Below are 22941 nucleotides of genomic sequence, written 5' to 3'. Positions count from 1 at the left end.
AATATTTTTGCCAGTGGAACTGCAACTTGTTTATACTTTTGAAATAATTTCGTCAAAAATCTTCGAATTTTGTTTACCCATCTTCTAGTTTAGTATGGAATTAGGAAAAAGGACGACTAAAAAAGATCACTTTAATAGAATTATTTATACTTCCATATACAGTGATGTTTTTTTAGATTATACATACACTTATACCCCTTTCCCTTTCATTATTATATTAAAAAGGCAAGTATTGAGCATTTTTTTTTTTTTTTTTTGGGTCAGTAGGAAATCGCCGGACTTCCGCCCTTTTCTGGGGATACTGGGCGGGGTATGTCAGAGTCGAACTGACTAAAACCTCCTGTCGCTCAACAACCAACGTCCAAACCTCGCATGAGACAGAACTCATGACAAGGCAAAGGGGGGAAAGTGAAGCGTTTAGTGCGGAGCACATCTCTCCCATCACCCTCCCCCTCGGGACGCCGGACTGGCGGTCGTCGGCGCCACGACCACCAGCCCTCTCGGTCGGCAGACTGTCCGAAGCCCGCCTAGATGGCGCCGGTTAGAGTGGGTAAGTATTGAGCATGGTAAAAATGTCAACGACCTTTCTCCTATCACTCACTGGAAGAGATTTATGGTCAGTACGAAACAGCGCCAAAAGCTACAAAACATTCAGTATAAATGCAATATTTTAGTGAACGGATTACTGCATCAATTGCATTAGCATTAGTATTATTATTGTCTTTCCCGTAGAGTAGTGAAAAAACTACAATTAAGCCCCGACCCATGTAAAGAATTTTTTATTATTTATTTTCTTATTTATTTTTATTCGTTTTGTGTCTTCGAAGACCATGCACGGAATCCGCTCTCTCTCTCTCTCTCTCTCTCTTCCCAGCTCTTTATCCCACATGGTGGTGGTGTCAGCTTTCCTGACTTTACTCCTCCACTTCGGTCTGTCTTCGACATCCTCGTCAGCAACATTGCATTATCTCTTGTCCTTCAGCACTACGTTCCTCCATCTTGTCTTGTGTCTACCTCTAGGTCTTCGACCGGGGAGGTCGAGCAGTAGCGCCAAATTTCCGACGTAGTCAGGCGGCTAGTTCCAATAATAATTATTGGAATTGGTGCACATATATACGTCAGGTTTTAGTTTTTACAGTAGTTAACCGTTCTTGATTCTATTTTAAAGATTTATCCTGAACAATAAATTCCCTTTTGCGTAAGCTATTGGCTGGTCCTGAAAGAATAACAAAAAGCTTAGAGATAGTGCATTGACGTTGTAATGTCTATGGACTCCGATACCTACTTCAATAGTCTAAAAGCTTGTATCTGCAGCTGTCACACAAACGAGCTATAAAATTTTTGAGAACGCCATAAAACTGTTTATGATGTTGAAGCCAGTTGTTGGCTGAAAAATATAAGCAAAGCTTGCAAAATGGACTAGCTAATTCTAAAGTGACTAAATAGCTACGAGTCTGGAAATGGCCATCTATATGAACTAGCGGTCGCCCAGTAGTCGAAATTCGACCATAATTGTTAATTTAAATTATATGTTTGAACATTATTATGGTTCTATTGTCAAAGACTTAATTCTATACTCAGAGATTTCGCCAAAACTACACTTCTTCTTTTTCTCTACCTCATCCCACTAGGTGGGATCAGCACAGCGATTTTTTCTATTCCATTCTCTTTTATCAGCCGTCATCTCAACACTCACTACTCTGTCTCTCATATTATCGTCATTAACACACTCCTTCCATGTCTTCTTCGGTCTACCCCTTCTACGCTATATTCTCTCACTATATTCAAATAATATTAAAGATAAAAATATTAATCTATTCTCAATTTGACCGCAGACTTTAACAATAAACAAAAGAGTATAAATGAGCGTGTTTGTGTCAAATACATGGTAGTGTGTGTAATGTTTTTTTATTGATTTAATGTATTTTTTATGCATAATAAAAAAAATAGATTTCTGTATTTCTTCTCTATATTCTCTTTAAGTGTGGGAAATTACATACTCCTCCATCCGCGCAATCCTCGTAAAAAGAAGTACAAACATTTTTGCTTCACGTAAATATAGACACCCCTATTAAATGTCAAAAAAATGTTTTCATTTACAACTAAAGCCGTATAAATTTAGTACGGTCAAAAACTAATTAGTACTGCAGGATCGTGTGTACCGTAATTAATACACAATGCTCACGGTTATTTATCGAAATTGCCTGCGATTTATTCGTTGTAACTTTACCGTTTTTGGTAAAATTGGATAATTATGAAAGAGAAAGACATGCTAACCGATATATTCGGGTCGGCAAAATGTTTTCGTGTAGTTTGAATTTCGGTTATAACTAGTGTCAATGGTCAAACAACCCTCTCGAGGAAATTTGTAGACTTGAATTTTACAGTTTAATTAATAAACAATTATATTTTTATGGTCACCCCCTGAAATGTTTATGTTTATTTAAAAAACACTCCCTTAATTTTTTAATTAACCTTGTCTCTTTTTAGTCATATCTATTGCTGTACACAATATTGAAATTCTCCTAGAAATCTTATAAACTAACCCATTTCCCCCCGAAATACAATAAGTTCACTTTTGAAAATTAACACATTTAAAGTCTCCACTATATTATCATTTATTAATCTGCTATCATTTGTTCCATTTTCATTTGTTTTACTGGCATTTGTTCCGCTGACATTTTTTTACTTTCAATAGAAGAAGAAATAAAATCAAGAAGAAAGAGGAAGAATTATAAGTACTAGAAGTCCCGCAGTAATCGAAATTCGACTATAATTAATTGGAATTGCAAGCTTGTACACTACTATGATTGTATTTCCAACGCCAACACTACACTACAGAAAAATATTAATAAAGACAAACAATATTTAATCTATTCTCAATTTAACCACAGACATCAAGAACAAAGGTTTGACAATAAATAGTATGCATGCGTGTGTGTGTCAAATACATGGTATGTAGTGTGTGTAATGTTTCCTTTATTGATTTAATGTATCTTTTATGCATTATTAAAAAAAAAATTAGCATTGTGCACTTATTCTCTATATTCTCTATAAGTGTGGAAAATTTCATACCCCTCCGTCCGCGCAATTTTCGTAAAAAGGGATACAAAGTTTTTGCTTCACGTATTAATATATAGATTGAAGAAACAGGTATACCTATTCTTATAACAACATCTTCTCGAACTTTATAATTCAATTTCTATCATTTCCTCTTATATCACCCTCTCGAACTACATTAACTCCATTACTATCATTTTCTCCAATATTATCTTATCGAACTACTCTGACTTCATCTTCACGATTCATTCATTCATTTGTGTTACTTATTGAACGGTCGAAGGACCACTTGAACGGTCGGTTAGTTGTTTTGTCGTCTATTTTATATACACATGAGAATGGTCAATTCGTTCCTTGTCGTCTCGTTCGTGTCCGTCTTTTAGGGAGTCAAAAAAGTACTGCTTGCCGCTAGTCACGTCCGCCCTCGTTCCATTTCTCTCTTTATTTTTGAATTCTTGTCAAGTGTCTATCTTATTCTGTGTCTGGTCGTTGTAGGTCTTATGTCCTGTCAAAGAGGTTGCACGCCACGACACTTATGTTGGTGTTCTCCCATTCATCGCCCTACATCTCTTGCTCTTATAATTTTCTGTTCGTCTTCAAGCCAAATTTTATAACCTTTTCTATATTTTTTAAAGGTTTTCTTTTGTTTGAATCCATTATTAGTTGCTATGGACATTTTTATACTAACGGTTTTGGTTTCCGCGGTTATGTTGTAGGCTTTTAATCAGTAAGCTATAATCAATATTTATCTTTTAAAATTGTTCTGGAGCCACAATCTGTTAGACGGTTATATTTGAGGGGATTGGGCTCTGGAAGTGAGGGGCTGTTTTAAAACACTGACTTCAGAGTTAATATATATTACAAACACTGCATTATTACACATTTTCAATATTTTATGTTTTTATGATCCTAGCATATTTTACTGTTCGTGTCTAGATGAGAAGTACTTTTTTATAACTGAAGACAATCATCTGTTATTTCATTTTAAATTTACTTCATATGTGACAAGTGTTGCCTGCCATTACTTACATATTCAAACTCCAACAGAGCTTACACAATATGTAAAGGAGATTAAAATACTCCTGAGTATTAACTAGGAATACTTTAATTATTAAAAAAACTCTTGTCTTACATATACATACAGCAAAATTCTATAGTATTGAAAAATAGTAATAATTTAGAAACACACCCAATTGCACCGCTAAGAAATCTCGGATCAAAGTATGTGAATAAATGTTATGTTAATAATTTATCTACTACAATATTTTTTCAATTATCCTAAATCTGGATAGTGGCTAATAAATAAACTAAATTAACTAAGCAGTTATTTGTTTCTATTTACTTTTGTTAGAAAGGCAGACACAAAAACATATGGAGACATATGGAGACAGATCGTGCCTGAGAAGGTGATACAGAAAGTTGGTCACGACCCTCAGCAGTGAGGAATACGACGCAAGGACGAGGACCGAGGATTTAATTTTATTATTACCACATATGATTATTAAATATATACCAAATATTAGGTCCTTACATATGAAATTGGCGTTTTGTACGGGAGGAATATAAAGAATTTTTTTTTTGTAATTAATCGAATTACGCACCATTGTTGTCTATGCACTTTTGCCATCTCATAGGTAGTTAATTGATCCCTTTACTAAAAAAAACCATGAGGGCGAGAATTAGTAAACTCTCTGAAAGCAGTTTCGATTGCCACATCGGAGTTGAATTTTTTTCCTTGTAACAAGTTGTCGAAATTCCGGAAAAAATGGTAATCTGTTGGAGCAAGGTCTGGGGAGTACGGTGGATGTCGCAGACATTCCAATTGTAGCTCATCTAAATTAGTGGTGGTTTGTTGTGCAGGGTATGGTCTTACGTTGTCGTGAAGCAGCAGTTGTCTAGAGCGATTAACCAATCTCGGTTGTTTAGCAGCTAGTTTTTCTTTCATGTATTTGCAATTGCTGACAATAGATATCTGCCGTAATCGTTTGGCCAGATTTTAGAAAAATATAGTATTTTTTTTTTATTGCTTAGATGGACGGACGAGCTCACAGCCCACCTGGTGTTAAGTGGTTACTGGAGCCCATAGATATCTACAACGTAAATGCGCCACCCACCTCGAGATATAAGTTCTAAGGTCTCAGTATATTTACAACGGCTACCCCACCCTTCGAACCGAAACGCATTACTGCTTCACGGCGGAAATAGGCGGGGTGGTGGTACCTACCCGTGAACGACACCGGCGCTAGTTCACCACACACTCACAAGTAACTTTTGAATTGACTCAGTCAGACTTGACATGACTTTGAATGACAGGATGCTTAGGGCAGGATTTGGCTGGGTCTCCAGGGTTAAGCCATTGCGACGAACGCTTCCGATTATCGTACAGTATCCACTTTTCATCACAACGAATGCTTTTAAAATCCCTTAATTATTGCGACGAGTCGACGAGTGTTTGCAACTTCGATTCACTCAATTCGTGAGGTACCCATCGTTCAAGTTTTTTTAATTTTCCGATTTGCTTCAAGTGGATTGATACAGTTTTATCACTTACCTCGAAGCCTGCAGCTATCTCTGAAGTGCTTTGGGATGGATCCGCTTCCACAATAGCCTTTAATAATTTTTCATTTTCCACTTTGGTCTCCGGCCGTCCACGGGGTTGGGTCTGAAGGTCGAAATTTCCAGAACGAAAACGTTGAAACCAAAAATGTACCGTGCTTTCTTTTGCGACACTAGCACAGTACACATCATTAATCCTGCGAGCTGTTTCTGCAGCACTGGTGCCAGGTTGGAACCTGTACTCGTAAATATACCGATGTTTCATGATTTCCATTGAGCGGTAATAAGCGACACCAAAGAAAAAAAAATGAGGTAAAAACAAATGAATGACTGTTTTTAAAACTCAAATGTACCAGCTAAATGAATTTATAAATTTGAATTTGGAACTCTTAACCAAAGAGGAGATATTTCAGATCAAAGTGGTCATTACAACAAAACGCTAATTTCATATGTAAGGACCTAAAAATAGTGATTAATTAATTCGATGATTATTTTGTCGTACGGAACCACGTCACCTGTAGACTAAATGATGGAAACATGATATTATAATTTAAAAAAAAATTAGAGCTATAATTAGATTCTCGAAAAATTAAGAAAATTCTAAAATAAAAAAGTTACTCTTTTCCTTAAATAAGAAAGTGAATAATGAAATAATTTTCAAATACAATAACAATCCACAATGATTTGAGTTTAAATTAATTCCATTAATGTTATTATTACGTTGACGTTAAAATGACTATTTTCGGTCGTCGCATTGCATAGTAATATAGGATCTATAGAAAAGGATTGGACCGACCTCACAATGTCGTTTACAGAATACCCTTAACATTCAAACGTCATCTTTTGCACCGTACTGTAATCTCGTTTAAAATATTTCATGATAAAGTTTTTTTTTTCTTTCTTTTCGGTATTGGCTTTGTTTATTTATGTATCTATATATATTTAGTTGCAAATAAACTAATGGTCCCACAGTAGTTGAAACTCGACTTCAATTAATTGAAGTTATAAGTCTGAACATTATTATGGTTATATTGTTAAAGACTTATTCTATTTATAAAATCACAGATTTCGCCAAAGCTCCTCCTTGCGTCGTATTCCTCATTGCTGAGGGTCATGACTACCCTTTTGAATCACCTTCACACGCACGATCTTTCTCCATCTATTCTTGTCTCTGGCGGTGTGAAGGGCGTTGTGAAACGTGGAATCAAGCACGGTGCGGATCTGGTCGGACCAGCGTATTGGGCTGCGCCCCCGAGGTCTTTTCCCATCTACCTTACCAGTCACGATGAGCCTCTCGATATTGCCGCCATCCTTCCGTTCGATGTGACCGAAGTATTCAAGGACTCTAGACCCTCGGATGACAAACGCGAGGAGATTTTGAGTTCTTTCAAAATTGATACGTTGGTCCAAAATGCTGTCCACGGAATACGCAGCATCTTTCTCCAGCACCACATCTCAAAGGCGTCAATGCGTCTGTGGTCTGCAGATTTCAGTGACCAGGTCTCAGCGCCATACGAAAAAATCGAAAAGACTAGAGTCCGTACCAGTTTGGTTTTGGTCTTTACGGATATGTCGCCAAAGCTACACTACATACAATAATAATACAAATAATAATCTAATCTCAACTTGACAACATATTTGTTTTATTAGTAGTATCAGTCGTTATTTTTCCACTTTATCGAGTTGGCATTGTTCTTAATTTTATTATTGTGTCGTCTAAAATGCGAGTACTCGATATGATTTTTTTGATACCCACCAAAAGCACACCGAAGTGAAGGACCGTATCTCATTTTCTGTAAACAATGTGATTTTCAAATAGGAATAATAAACGAATTTTGCTTCAGCTAAATAATAATAGCTTGATTAAAAAACTCTCAATATCGGTTGTATATGTTGGATGGTTCAATTTGAGTAGGGCCTATTTTAAAAAACTCTGGTTCTTGGTTAATATATATTACAAATACTTTGTACACTATTACACTATTAAAATATTTAATTTTTATAAAACCCTGAGATGTTTCACTGTCCGTGTCTAGGTGAGAAGTTATAGTCATGACTGAAGAGAAAACAATCATCTGTTTTAAATATTTAAATAACATTCCAATATTCGAAAACTGTTACTTCACATGTGACAAGTTTTGCCTGCCATTACTTACATATTCAAAATCCAAGAGTATACGAGCCACAAAGCTGATTTATAATTATGTAGGCGAAGACTTAAGATGTTAATAATGAAAAGGTGGTTTAAAAACAACCAAATTCTTTTTAACTCTAAACCGACAAGTAGTTTTAGAGAAAATAAAAAAATAATAAAAAAATGGATTTTAAGTATTAAACTTTTTTCTGCTGCTTTCCTGGTTCCAATTATCCATTAGACCGCTGAAATTTGGCCAACGGACACCAGTCATTAAATTACATTGTCTAACATGGTATTCGTGCGTATTTAGTTGTGCACTGGCAATTCATTATGGAATATGTGTCTGTGTCTGCATTTTTATTAAAACACTAGCTGTACCCGTCCGCTTCGCTGGGCATTTAAAATTAACATTACTATTTCTCACCCCCACAAAGATTCTCATCATTAACGCCCCCGCAAACTGGTGTAGGGATTCCAACACTCATATAAATATTAAGATAATCCATTAAGTACATGTATTTTCTACATGGATACCAAGTTTCAAGTCAATCGGATGCATAGTTTAGTAGTTATAACGGAATATCCCTAAAAACTACTGTAGATTTATAAATTAGTATAGATGTTCAGTCAGAATTCGGTGTAAATATTGTACACGCAAAAACTACAAAAGTGTCCCGCAGACCTCAATTACGCGGATGCCTTGATGACGTCATTACGGCGGTCGAAAACACGAACGGTCCATTTGCCTTTTGTATATACATGAAGATTACAAATTCTGTTCTGATCCTCTCACTTTGTATCGAAACCCACCGTTTGGATTAGTTTTTGTTTTAGGTTGTATCTGTTCCCGAGATGAACGGTAAAGGAGAGTGAAGGAAAACCTTGGATTTTTTACTGGTGGTAGGACCTCTTGTGAGTCGACGCGGATGAGTACCACCACCCTGCCTATTTCTGCCGTGAAGCAATAATGCGTTTCGGTTCGAAGGGTGGGGCAGCCGTTGTAACTCTACTTGAGATCTTAGAACTTATATCTCAAGGTGGGTGGCGCATTTACGTCGTAGATGTGTATGGGCTCCAGTAACCACTTAACACCAGGTAGGCTGTGAGCTCGTCCAACCATCAAAGCCATAACAAAAAAATAAAAGAAAATGAATCGAGAAATAGATTATCTTTTGGATAATGCATGGTGGTGTTTATGAGAAAAACTAGAGTGCTTGGAGACAAGTAATCTTTTCACAGACTCGTATCTAAAAGTTATGAAAAAAGCAAAAGAGGCAAGGGATGAAGTATTATATTAAAAAAAAGTTATCACCCACACATATAATATATTATTCCTCTGTATTACTGCTTTCTTGAAAGAAAGAAAACTAACATTAAAACAATACTATTTAGATGTTTGTGTTTAATTTTTTGTACGTATTTAAAAAAGAAAAAAGAAAAATATCTATCTTTTTTTAAGATTTAAAGATTACTGGTGGCCCGAAGGCCTTTCCAGTTTCACCAAGACAGGTGGGCGAGCAAAGGCTCAGCCAGGAGGGGTAGGATTTGATAACAACTGCCCGAGCGCTCCCAAGGAGACCTAAACTCAAGAGCAATTGCTTCGCGAATGAATCTACTACCGGATCGGAATCGCGACCCGCTGAGAAGATCCGGCGAGAATATCTATCGATCAATGGTCTGCCTATCTGTAGCAATAAATGCTCAACAAAAGTATGGAAGCGTGAAATTAAATTCATATTATAATTATTATTGTCGTAGACAGTGTAAGCCTACAACATTTCGCTTTTCAATAAAAGTCAATTGTCGGTGTTGAGATTGGCAAAACTTGAAACACAATAGACTTGAGAGACCTTTTGAGCCTTAGCCCGTAGTAATTTGCTGCGGTGCTTCTTATCATCATTTGATTTTAGACTATCGATTTTGGTATGAAGTCGCCTTTTGTTTCGATTATACTTTCCGAGCTACATTGTACAAGAATGAAGAATTTATTAGAAGAAAGATTATACAACGAATATGAATTTATTGCAGTTAGGGAATGTGTGCCCGTTTTTGTGAATACCACTGATCTACTTATGTCTACAGCGAAGCAATCATATAACACAGTTTGAAGAATGGGGCATTTGTATTATATAAAGTGCTTATAATAAAATAATTCCGCCGAAAAAGTGAGTGTATCTATTTGAGATATTTTATGAATTTGTATGTAATTAAGATTACGCCGCTATCCATAGTGAATAGGTACATGGGCACGTAACTAACCTGAGTTTTTTTTGTGGGTATGTGTATGAGTTCAATACTAGTGTTCTAACTATAGTAGCTTTGTTAAAAATATTATAACTGTTGAAATTACAAAATATTTGTTTTGCGGTGACTGCTAAAATAGCAGCTATTATTGTTTACTATCTAAAATAACGATAGAAATTATAGTCTATTTTTTTCATAACGCCTATCACGCATCATGAAAGCGACTTAAATGAATACATTGTCAGTGTCTCGTGTCAGCTCAAATCCGCACTACTACTAATAAAATTAGGCGGAATTCAGAGGTGTGTAGGAAGAATTTGCGAACAAAGAAATTGGTCTCTGACCACCATAAGAGAAACTGAATATATTTTGGATTCGTTGGTGGTACATGCAAATCCATAAATAGGCTGTATGTGCTACGTCATAACCCATAGACACGACCCACTGAGTTTCTCGCCGGATGTTCTTAGTGGTTCCCGATTCCGATCAGTTGGTAGATTCAGCGAAGCACTGCTCTTGTTAGGGCTAATGTTAGCAAATTCTCTCAGGTTGAGCCCGTGAGCTCACTTACCCGTCCGCGCGTAGCTGCAATAGCCTCTTAGGCTAGAGAAAAGTAAGGAGAAAAAAAGGAGCTGTCATGCTAATCGGTTCATAGGGTGGAGCTACTGTTGGTTAAAATGCATGTTTATCCTCGGTAGCTTATTTACCTCCATAAAGTGATAAAAAAAAAGACTCAAATTTGAACAATCCAACACAGTGGCAAAAAATACACATTTATACAAAACAACATCATGATCTTTAAGGCTTCTTTTATTGGTGAAGAGATGAAAGCCAAATACTCGTAAAATATTGTCGTTTTCAATAAAAATAGAGCAAAGAAAAGAATTAATACGGCCATTAAAACTAGAGGTATTATAGTCTCGGCGAATAGGTTTTTACGCTCCGCAAAGAATCGCGGTGGTGCGTTTGGTGAGGGTCAGTTACTTGTGCTAGTAGGATGGACAATAAATCATTTAAGGTTTGAAGCGAAAAAGATATTGCCTTCAATACTGTCCACAAGAGTTTCTCGTTGAAAAAAAAACTATTTTCTTATGGAATTCCACAAATTTAGTACATACCTATCAGCTAGTGCACGAGACAGTCTAAAATTAGTTTTTTCAAGAGAAACTGAAATCTTAATAGGTCGGTTTTTTCTGATAGATTATTCAATTAATAGTTGGACTTCTTCGGCTGATACTATACTTTATTTGACCAAACTGGTATTCCAACTAAAGGGCTTTTAAGGACCGAAAAGTTGGGCATAATTATTCGAGATAGTGCAAATTTTATAAGCCCACACTAGTAAGTGCCACAGTCCTGCCTATATCTAACGCGAAGTAATTACACATTTCAGTTTGAAGGATACAAGTAACAGGCTCTTATACATTTAAAATGAAAGTTGGACCTCATGAAGGTCAATGACGGCTTTAACGTTGTGATATTTATTGACTCTTCTACACCTCTAGGATACCAGTCGGTACACCACCAGGATACCAGTACCATACCATACCATACCACACCGAGTCGGTCCATGATTTCACAGCGTATGTTTTTTGTTGTGTGCGTAGTTGCTTGTGCAAGTCTCGTTTGCGATCAGTCGATTGAAATTTGCCTTTGACTTTTGCTGATATTCGAGTGTAAAATTAAGCGTCAGAATTTGTGTCACGAAGCAGCCAAGCATTCCCATTTGAAGGTTGGGATGGCGGTTAAATAATGGTATTGAAACTTGGTATATCTCTAGTGTTAGTGATATTCTAATTAAATCACAAGCTGTGTTGGAACTCAGATTATAGCGGATCAAACTCCATATAATAAAAAAAAACTTGTTTAATAATTTGTACCTAAATCTCAACTTAACAATGATGTTTTACAGATTCAATTTTCGGAACGAGTATATTATTATGTATATTTGTTTCGTAATTAAAACATAGAAGATCATTACTATGTTAGATTATTAGTCATTCGCAATACGACGACGGCGAATAGCGAATTAGATGTTATTATATTAGTATAGTGGATTATCTTTTTAAGTGTCAAGTTTTATATACATTGTAATTTTATCTGGTGATTATGTTTAGTCTAGACTGCGGAGGGTAAATTGAACTCCTGTCTGCATCACTGTATATTTCATGCGGTGTATGAAGATATTGTGCAAGTTTAATTTGTTAAAATGGTATTTATTTATTTATTTTGTCTCTTATCTTTTAAAACTAGGAGCTCATCACCTTACCCATACTGTGGTAGCATTGTCTCTGAGAGCCAAACTAGATCAAGATTCCAATCTAATTGAATAAAAGAGCGTAAAATTCCTTAATAAACAAACAAAAACAGACAATTTTCATATTGCTTAATATAATAATGAATGTAAATATGTCGAACCAGGCCGGCGTGAACAAAGACTTCCTACTGTTTGTACAATTACGAAATTTTCCTTTTAATTCTATCAGTAATTTGTATGTTTTATAAGCATTATTATAATAAAGCACTTAAGCATAGAAGCGTGGTGATGTATTTAAAAATACTTAAAAAAACCGCGGAGCGTGGGTGTTTAGACGTATAATCAAACTTTTGACGGCACGGTAAAATATGGTAAGGCAGCTTAAATTAAAGGTATTTATTATATTATAATAACCTATAGTTCTTCTGTGGTCTCCAAACCCTCAAAGTTCCAAAAAAGCTTTTTTGGGTGCATCTTCAGGTCGGGAACTTCACATTGATATTTTTATTGGTATTTTTTTTTCTCCTTTACTATTGTCTTCTGAAAGTTAAGAATATAAAAATGACCTCCATTTATGACTTCCCTTAGGATTCAATATATCCCACCTAGAAGTCACAAGACTAAGACCTCTGCGTTGAAAAAAGGAAGCGTATACGCCGTCCCTAGTTGCTATTCTAAAGTCATTGACATTTCATTTTTGCGTCTCAGTATATAATCAACAATTTAAAGAGCGGACGGTTAGCGTGGTGTGGACATGTGATGCGTAGAGAGAAGATGCATGTGACTAGGAAATGTATGGAAACGGTAGTGCAAGGTAGTGGGGGAAGAGGTCGACCGAAGAAGACATGGATGGAGTGTATGAATGACAATATGAGAGAGAGAGGAGTGGAGAAGAGAATGGAAGAGAAAAATTAGTTGTGCCGACCCTACCTAGGATAGGGTGGGGAAAAAAAAGTATATAGGGTCAACATGCAAACGGTCCCGCATACCTACCTATAGTTATCAAACTATAACTCCGGTCAATGTAAAGGCAGCACCACCGATCCGCCATGTGTTCTGTTTGTCTGAAGAAAACAAAGGTCACTTGGTGTCTTGACGTGATATTGATTGAAAAGGGGGATAATGTGGTGGAAGCGATATTTGCTTCAGTAAATTGGCTGAACGGAAAATACGGAGATGCCGGTGGGATTGTGGATCTGTTGAAGAAATATTTTTCTAGTGTTTGTCTTTAGGAAAATTGAAGCTGCCTCTTGAACGGGGGTATGTTGTTTTTTGCGGATATTGGAAATGTTCAATTTTGAATTTTCATCTCTTTGAATTCATGAAAGATTTTAATTTAATTTATATTATTTTATTATTAATCAACCAATTAATTAAATTGAATTGATAAAATTGAAGGAATATAAACATAAATACATCGAGGATCGAGAAAAGCACCAATAAATCATTGAATAGAACGTTCCTTAATTATTTAAATTGTACTTTGATGTAATGAAAGTGGATTATCACAAAATCATTTGGTTCAGATTCAAATATTATCGGCACTGATAACGTCAGGGGTATATAGCAAAAATGACGCTGTATGCTTATTATTTGTAACACTCAATCATAAAAAATATATTCTTATAAACAGTTGGACACGTAATAAATATCTGACACACAAAACAACTTTCCGTTGTGTAACTTGATATCGTAAAATTTGTAAGTAAATAAAAATAAATTACATCTCATCATCTCCGTGCCTATAAATCATGAGCTATCACCGACGGAACATGTATCAAAACTTTTGTAAAGATAAACAAAAACATTGAATGTTTCGTTTTCGCTAATATCGGCGTCGCGTGCTTATAATGTTTCGTTTTCCCATCATTGTTTTGATTTTCGATACTCGACTAGAGGTTTATAATTGAAAAAGTTTAAATGTTTCCGTTTCGGCGCTAATCTACACCAGGACAATTGAATTTACCCGGAATGTATTACAAAAAAACGATCAGGCCAGAATGGTGTTCTTATCAGCCCATGGACGTCCACTGCTGGACATAGGCCTCCCCCAAGCCTCGCCACAAAGACCGATCCTGCGCTGCCTGTATCCAGCGGATCCCCGCGAACCTCAATAGATCGTTGGCCCATCTTGTGAGAGGCCTACCCACGCTACGTCTTCCAGTACGCGGTCGCCACTCAAGAACTTTCTGGCCCCAACGGCCATCCGTTCTGCGAGCAATGTGTCCTGCCATTGGTGTTACATTATGTGTTTTCAAATTTTAATACCAATAATTGCATTGCCGTCAAAGATTTTATTCCGTCTGATGAGAAGAGGATGCGGTCGAGGTTTGTCACGCATTGAAATCGTTAATACCAGAGCTGAGCCACTGCTAATTAGCTGTAGCTTTGTTCTTTTCATCTGATGAATAACATCTACATAAAACCGTATCGGTATTGGACTGGTATTCGTATGAAGCTCGCTTATTTGGTAAACTTGCAGGATGTAAACTTAACCTTTAAGTTTTGAAGTTTCCATACGTTGTAAAACTGATACACTTTACTAAGTGATGTTTGACGATCTGGTCTGATCTTTGACGTAGCATGTTTTTGTTGCAGTTTAAGTGGTGAATAAATATGATTAAAAGTTGGTTGAAAGTGTGCCCTTGTCTTGTGGGTTTTAAAGTGGTCATTAAAATTTACAAGAAAGAGCTCTGCGCGGCCGTTTACTTGCGCGTTATATTATGGTACCACAGCGTAAATTTGTATGAACATGGGTCTGTGGTCTCTATGTCCCAGTACTCTAACGAAACAGAGTTCAGCCTTACCACCTACAACCACTGCGTTCAACAACATTGCGTTTCCAGAGATCTTTTCAACCACGTACCATCCAGCTTTGGAATGAGCTCTCCTCCCAGGTGTATCCTGAGCACTTTGACTTGTCCTTCTCCAAACGAAGCTTATGGGAGTACTTAACGGTAGACAACAGCCTGGCTCTACCTCTGGTATTACTGTCGTCTATGAGCAATGGTAGCCACTTACCATCAGGTGGGCTGTATGATCGTCGCTCAAAGAGCAAAATAATTAAAATAATTAAATTAAACATTTTAAATCAGATAATAAAACAACATAACGCAACATTTACAAAAATTAAACATTTCATCTAATGTCAAGAATTTACTTTGTCAAATTCAAATCGTGGCGACTGATTTAAGATTCAGAGACCAAACAAAACAATTTTAGTAAAGTAAGCTGTATTTGCGCAAACATCTCGTCGCTATGCACGCTACTAAAATGAAATTTATTTTATTCAAACATTTCCATTTTGTAAACAAAAAACCAGACTTAATTTAAAGGCAAGACTCTTTTTAGCAAAACCCTTAGGTCGTTTACGAAGTCTGCGCTTAACATGAATTTAAGGATTGTTAAAAAAAGAAACAAACGATTTGTCGATTGCTGTGCTCGACTTTGAGTCAACTTGGAATTTCTGTAACTCTGTTGTTTGTTAATAATTTAGTCGCGTAGCCGCGTGATCAAGCTCTCTCGGCCTATTGGGTTTTTTAAGTCTTAACTGAAAGAAATATGAATATAAACTGTTTACGCATCACTTCTCGCCGGATCTTCTCAGTGGGTCGCGTTTCCGATCCGGTGGTAGATTCTGCGAAGCACTGCTCTTGCTAGGGTCAGTGTTAGCAACTGTCCGGTTGAGCCCCGCGAGCTCACCTACAAACGTTAGGGCGAAGCTGAAATAGCCTCTCAAGGCTATCAGCATAGGTAGGAAAAAAAAAAACTCCTCTTTCGCAGTCGGGAAAGACGCAGGCAGCGCGGCGAGGGAGGGGGCGGCAAACCGGCGGAACGGCGAGCCCCGCGACGCGGACAAAACACACAACCACATTCACTTCGGAACGGGACTCAACAGCTACAAGACGTGCAATATTATGTACAATATTACTTCATATTAAACCAAAAAGAATTTAATTTTGTAATTTAACGGCAGACTTCACAAACCATCTAAGAAAAATCACAAACGAAATACAGTCTGAAATTCACAATCAAGAACATAACCATAACAATATACGAGTATGAATGTCGCCGTCCCAAATATTCTACACAATAAAAGACTTAACTGCGTTTTGTGTAATATAAATACGAAAACAACATTTAAAGCCCTTAATATCTCTTTTTAAATGATATTTTAAACAATATTATTGTACTATGTAAGAATGAATTGTTTCTCTTCATTCAATGACAGGTGAGTGAACTTGTCTAAGAAAAATATTTTTAAAACTGAAGAGGTTTTTCTATACCGTACATATTAAATTTCTTAACATATAAAACAAAGTCGGGTCTGTTCGAACACTTCTGACTAGAAAACCTTAATTAACCTGTTGATAAATTTATATTTTGACGTGACAACGTCTTATAATTCGATGGAGCCGGCTGCACGCACGAAAAAACATGACTTGCGGCGTTACCTCGCTCTGAGGCGTTCCATTTAAGGCTTGAAGTGCAAGCGAGAGCGCGCAACGAGCGACAAAGAGGCACAATCGGCCTCCGCGTTCGGCAGCGTTCGACATCTGTCTCTCTCCTACTTGAGTGAGCGATGCATCCGCGTGGACAGCTGCTATATAATAATACATTTACATGTTTTCGCCAAGTATGAAGTTCAGTGAAAAGTGAATGTGGTGACAATTGTTTATAGCAACGATAATTGCGATAATTGAAAAATGAAACCATTAAATCAGTATTTTCCTATGACTTTGTCACGTTCAACTATCGTCAGTAAACTGACTTTACAGTTCGTGAAGCAGTAATGCGTTTCGGTTTGAAGGGTGGGGCAGCCGTTGTAACTATACTTGAGACCTTAGAACTTACATTTCAAGGTGGGTGGCGCATTTACGTCGTAAATGTCTATGGGCTCCAGTAACCACTTAACACCAGGTGGGCTGTGAGCTCGTCCACTCATCTAGCAATAAAAAAAAAAAAATTTTTTTTTTTTTTTCGAACATGACCACATAGATAAAAAAAACTTTATGGCTAATAACACCAAATAACGCACAGATAACAAAATATGGAGGACAACTTTTGTGATTTCATTCGTACTCTAGACTACTTAATTGAGACTGACACATCGAAAATACCACCAATCAGTTAAACGGACATTTGACTACGTAAATTTCAAACGCGTTGCGGTTTGAAAACAATTGAACGTCACTGGAAAGTGATCATCGTCCGAATAAATCGCTATTCCAGACCGCGAAATCACGAAACTTGAAAGGATTAAATTAATATTAACTTCAACGAGATCATTGGATCAATTCTATCGTTCTGCAGACGATACCGCCGACCCTTTTAGTCAGCTTTAAAATTTAATTAAAACCTCAAATTTAATTTCGTTTCGTCGTACGCGAATGGCTTTCTGCCTTTCAAATTGATTGCTTACGATCTTTTGTCGATTCACTAAAATTTGCTACAAACCCGGTTTTTGCGAGGTTTTCTTTCGTATTTCCAAATTAAATAACTACGAATTCCATTACTTGTGTTTTTTATGGGTCAATGTTGATTTGGGGTGGATTTTGGCTTACCTATTGATACAGGCTTAAAAATTACTGATTTGTTTTTGTTACTTATCGTTCTCTGCTCTAGATAATATTCGTATCAATCTGGTTTGGTTAAGATTCTTGTGTAGATATTATATGACGTTGAAGTTGAAATGACCAACGCTGTTCTGAATATCAGGGTTTCAAATCCAACAAGAATCCCGCAGGCGGGTACCAATTTATCTAATGAAATACGTACTTAACAAATGTTCACGATTGGCTTCCACTGTAAAGGAATAATATCGTGTATTAAATAATACCCGCAAAATTTTATAATTTGCGTAATTACTGGTGGTAGAATGTCTTGTGAGATCGCACGGGTAGGTACCACCACCCCACCTAATTCTGCCGTGAAGCAGTAACGCGTTTTGGTTTGAAGGGTGGGGCAGCCGTTGTACTGTTAAAACTGAGACCTTACAACTCATGCCTCGAGGTGGGTGGCGGCATTTACGTTGTCGATGTCTACGGGCTCCAGTTACCACTTAACCAGGTGGCCCGTAAGCACGTCCAAACAACTAAGCTATAAAAAAAAGTGGCACTATCTAATTGCTTTCAACTATCGATATTGCAAAACCAAACAAAAGTATTTCGCACCCAAATTAAACCCAAAAACAAGGTCCAACGTAACTGAACCACGTTGCTAATCGCACATGCCCGTGTTTTCCTTGAATATTGAATCCAATTTAAAGTTTAGAACAAGCACGGTAGGAATCCGAACAATCGCGCACCAGAACTTTAACTAATAAAGTTATGTGTTAAGGATATCTTGTGCTTCGGGAAAACGAAAATGGAATCCAGAACAAAGGTACGAGTAATTTGCATAGTTTCGATATTATGGTGTTCGCGTGGTTGTTGTAATGGGGTATTTTGTTTGCTGAAATACAAAGGATTAAGTCTGGACGCCGAGTTAAGAGTATTATTACAAGCAGCGATACCCTTTATATTTGCCAATATTGAACGAATGTTAGGGGTTTAGTTTTAATAATTGGACAGTATGGCAGAGTATTTTTAAGGAGTGAGTTACGAAATTTTTTTTCTATTATGATTTACGTAAATAAAATTGGAACTCGAGTATTGTTTTTGTTAGTGCCAACTGAGATTCTTAGTACTGAAATTTTGACTACTTTTGTAAGTATGTACCATCTTTAGAGCTAATCAAATTTAGGACTAAATAGACAGTTAAGCTCTTGACCTTGTGATTGTGGTAACTGGAATCTGTATGAACCAAAACCACACAATTCTCGACTTTTTTATAGCATGATAGAAACTTGTGAGAAATTATTAATTTTGCAAAAATATGTGTTAAATATCAGACGCTATTTGTTATTGTAATTCGTGTATCATGACAGTTATTGTAGACGTTACAGGGTATTTTATAAAGTTGGATCGCATTTTAAATTCAATATTGGATGGCATAAATAATATATACTCTTGTGTTTCTACACGCATCGACCCATTAACCTCCATACGATAAGCATCGCTATGAAAAATAATGATAGAATAAACAAAAATCGCGACCTAAAAACTTTTTTTTTTGATCCACACCACTTATTGTTGGGAAACATGAAGTGATTTAGTAAATTAATGGATTCGTTTATTTTTTTTTTATTGCAAATGTTCATTGTCTTTTTGTTGACACGTATTTTTTTTCGAACGAAGTTTGAACGAAGCTTTTAACGTTGGGAAATGATGACGTGATGAAAAAGCGTTATGGTTATACTCCTACTATGTACAAGGTAATATTACGGTATTTAAATCTGCATGTACGGCTTAATCTCTTTATTTATTTTTTTCGAATGTTTTGATTGTTTTCGTAGTTACGAACGAATAAAACATTGTTGTATCTGAACGCAGGTAAGTTTGAGATGATGGAGATGGTCTTCCGATGAGACCGTTAGAATAAAATTCCAATCAGGTGTGTGTGGCGAGGATAACGAGTAAAATGTGACCAGTGTTTTTTTTTACATTTGACAAGAATGCTCCTTCAATATTCAAATTGTTATTTGGAACGTTCTCGCCAAAGAATTTTGCCATATATGTATTTATATAGTTATGTAGTGGCAGGGCGTCTTGAAAACCCGCATAGGGAACTACCGCCCTACCCATATCTGCCGCGAAGCACTGATGCATTACGGTTTGAAGGATTGAACCATTATAGGTAGGTACTATAGAAGGTCTCAGATTTAGAACTCATGTTTCAACGAGGATGGTGGCATGTTTTCGTTGTTTATAATATGTTCTTCGGTAACCGCTTAAAACAAAGTGGTCTGTGAATTTGGTTCACCTGTCTTAGCAACAAAACAAAACTTATTTAATATATTATTGTAATCTATATGCTATAATAACCTTGACTTAGATAATCGCCTTAAGACTTAGTTCGGTGGTATTACATATATAGTAATATAATGTTACGCCGGTAAGAGTAACGCCATTTATCGCCGAATAATTGAACGAATATCGAAGGATCTAGAAGCATCTAGAACGCTCGAGAAGTACAACGCCATCTATTGTCACATAGCGGAAATACAATACTCGACTCGTGTGGAATATTCTCGATAATTCTAGGGATGTGGTATTGGCTATAAGAGCTTTGCAGAAATGGCACGCAGTCAGTTAGTAATCGGAACTACTCGAAGAGAATCAGCAGGTGATCCTGAAGCGAAGCGCAAGAAGTGAACAGAGAATTTTGAAGTGTATGTGAAGTGTTTTAGGTGATAAATACAGTGCTAACTTGTAATTTGGTAGAATTTATTTATCCCGAACCCCAGTGCGTAATAATACCAATACGAAATTTCACCATCATCTGTATATTTTTACCGCAAATCTAATTCCCATTTTGAAGGTATATTTTATGTCGCAAGGCGTACTGTTATTTCAAAATATTGGATCTCTCTCAAAATGCACTGATTCGATTGGAACTTGTGGAGGTCCAATTTAATTAGACGTATAGGACGAGCGTCCCACTAAGTTCTATTAAGCGGACACGTCGAGGCGTCGCTGTTTGTCGACTCTGCGAAACGTGACTACACCAGGGAACGTGCCCGGTCGACTCTCGGTTCTACAGCGGCTATGACACTTGTACGTCTTTGTAAAATTGTTTTATCGGTGCGGGGTGCTACTTGAAATGTCCGTCCGATTTCGAACCGTTCCAGGCTTTAAAGGTGAACGAACTTTGTTGATCCTAAATAGGGCACGCTTATGAACAACACATGATATGTTTAAATTAATACGTGAAGAAAAAACTTTGTACCCCTTTTTTACGAAAATTGCGTGGACGGAGGTGCATGAAATTTCCCATACTTATAGACAATATAGAAAAGTAGTGCAGAATTCTAATGCTTTTTAAAAGTTATGCATAAAAAAAAACGTGTGGCACTCGGGAACTGCCGCGGTAAAGCTATTGCATAGCATTTTTTATCAACTTATGCAGTTATAATTAGACAATGATAATTTAATATTAAAACAATAATAAAACAAGACCACGCTATATTAAACATTAATAAAAGCAAAACCTTAACTGTCCCCTTCACACTCATAAGCTAGACCGCGCGAGAGAGAGATGGGCAGACTTTTCATGATGCGCTTGCAGTGTGACGTCACGCCACGCGCTTATTCACAAACACTACACAAGCGCAACGTGTGAATGTGTTGAACGCGAGCTATATGGTAGGCGGAGTGAGGGGTGTAAGGTTTTTTTCGTTACGGAATTTCATGATTACAGTAAGCCGCGCTCAAGGCCCGCGATAAAAGCTATGCAATAGCTTAAAAGACATTAAATCAATAAAAAAACATTACACACCCTACCATATATTTGACACACTCACGCATATGTACCCTTTTGTTTATTGTTAAAGTCTGTGGCCAAATTCAGAATAGATTTATATTGTTTATCTTCATTATTATTTATCTATCTATAGTGTAGCCTTGGTGAATTTTGTTATTAAAGAGGGCTATGATGATAGTCTTTAATAATAGACCCTTAATAATGTTCAAACTTATAATTTAAATCAGTTATAGCCGATTTACCCGAATATTCGGCGACTACTAGTACATATTAATATCATCTTTTTATTTCGGGACAGGCCCAATAATTTTAGTATTTAATGAAAAGTGTTATACTTGTCGAATCTATCAAAAAGAAAATGGCTGATTTATGACGTAGGTATGATGGAAAGTCAAACGATTTAACGCTAGCGTTAATATTTAACTATAAAGTTTATTCAGCTCGATTGATAGACTATTGATACTTCGATCCTATTTATTTATTCAAATAGTTGTACCAATAAAGTTAGCACTAATTCAAAACATCACTACATTTACACTAACATACTAAATGCCACTCAATGCAGTATTGTAGGTATAAACAACAGTGCAAATAGTTGATATGCCAAATAAAGCAATAAAAAAATCCAGATTAAAACGTTTTCACACGACTTGATTTGTTTTTATTAATTATGATTAAATTTTATTTAATTGAGAACGAATCCACACTAATATTACTCAAGATGAAATGTTAATGTTAGAATTCGACTCTCTTAGCCCTAAATATTTTTATTTTTTTTGTTTAGATGGTTGGACGAGCTCACAGCCCACCTGGTGTTAAGTGGTTACTGGAGCCCATAGACATCCACAACATAAATGCGCCACCCACCTTGAGATATAAGTTCTAAGATCTCAGTATAGCTACAACGGCTCACCCTTCAAACCGACACGCATTACTGTTTCACGGCAAAAAATAGGCGGGGTGGTGGTACCTACCCGTGCGGACTCACAAGAGGTCCTACCACCTATGGCCGACTAGGGCACTAAAAGTATTCGATTGAATAATTATATCCAGGCAAGAGTTCATGTTCCAGGGTAAAATTGTTCATACCATCTATAGGTACTATTTATTTAATAATTAAGTTCGCTTATGATATTACTAAGTTTATTTAAGCAATAATTATTAGCATAAAATCAGAACAATTAAATACATATATGACGACAGCTTCGCTTTTTTTTTATTGCTTAGATGGGTGGACGAGCTCACAGCCCACCAGGTGTTAAGTGGTTACTGGAGCCCATAGACATCTACAACGTAAATGCGCCACCCACCTTGAGATACAAGT

The sequence above is a fragment of the Bombyx mori genome, chromosome 14 (assembly GCF_030269925.1).
Source record: "Bombyx mori chromosome 14, ASM3026992v2".
Classification (NCBI taxonomy): domain Eukaryota; kingdom Metazoa; phylum Arthropoda; class Insecta; order Lepidoptera; family Bombycidae; genus Bombyx; species Bombyx mori.
The sequence above is the reverse complement of the archived record's forward strand: the minus strand, read 5'-3'. Positions refer to the sequence as shown.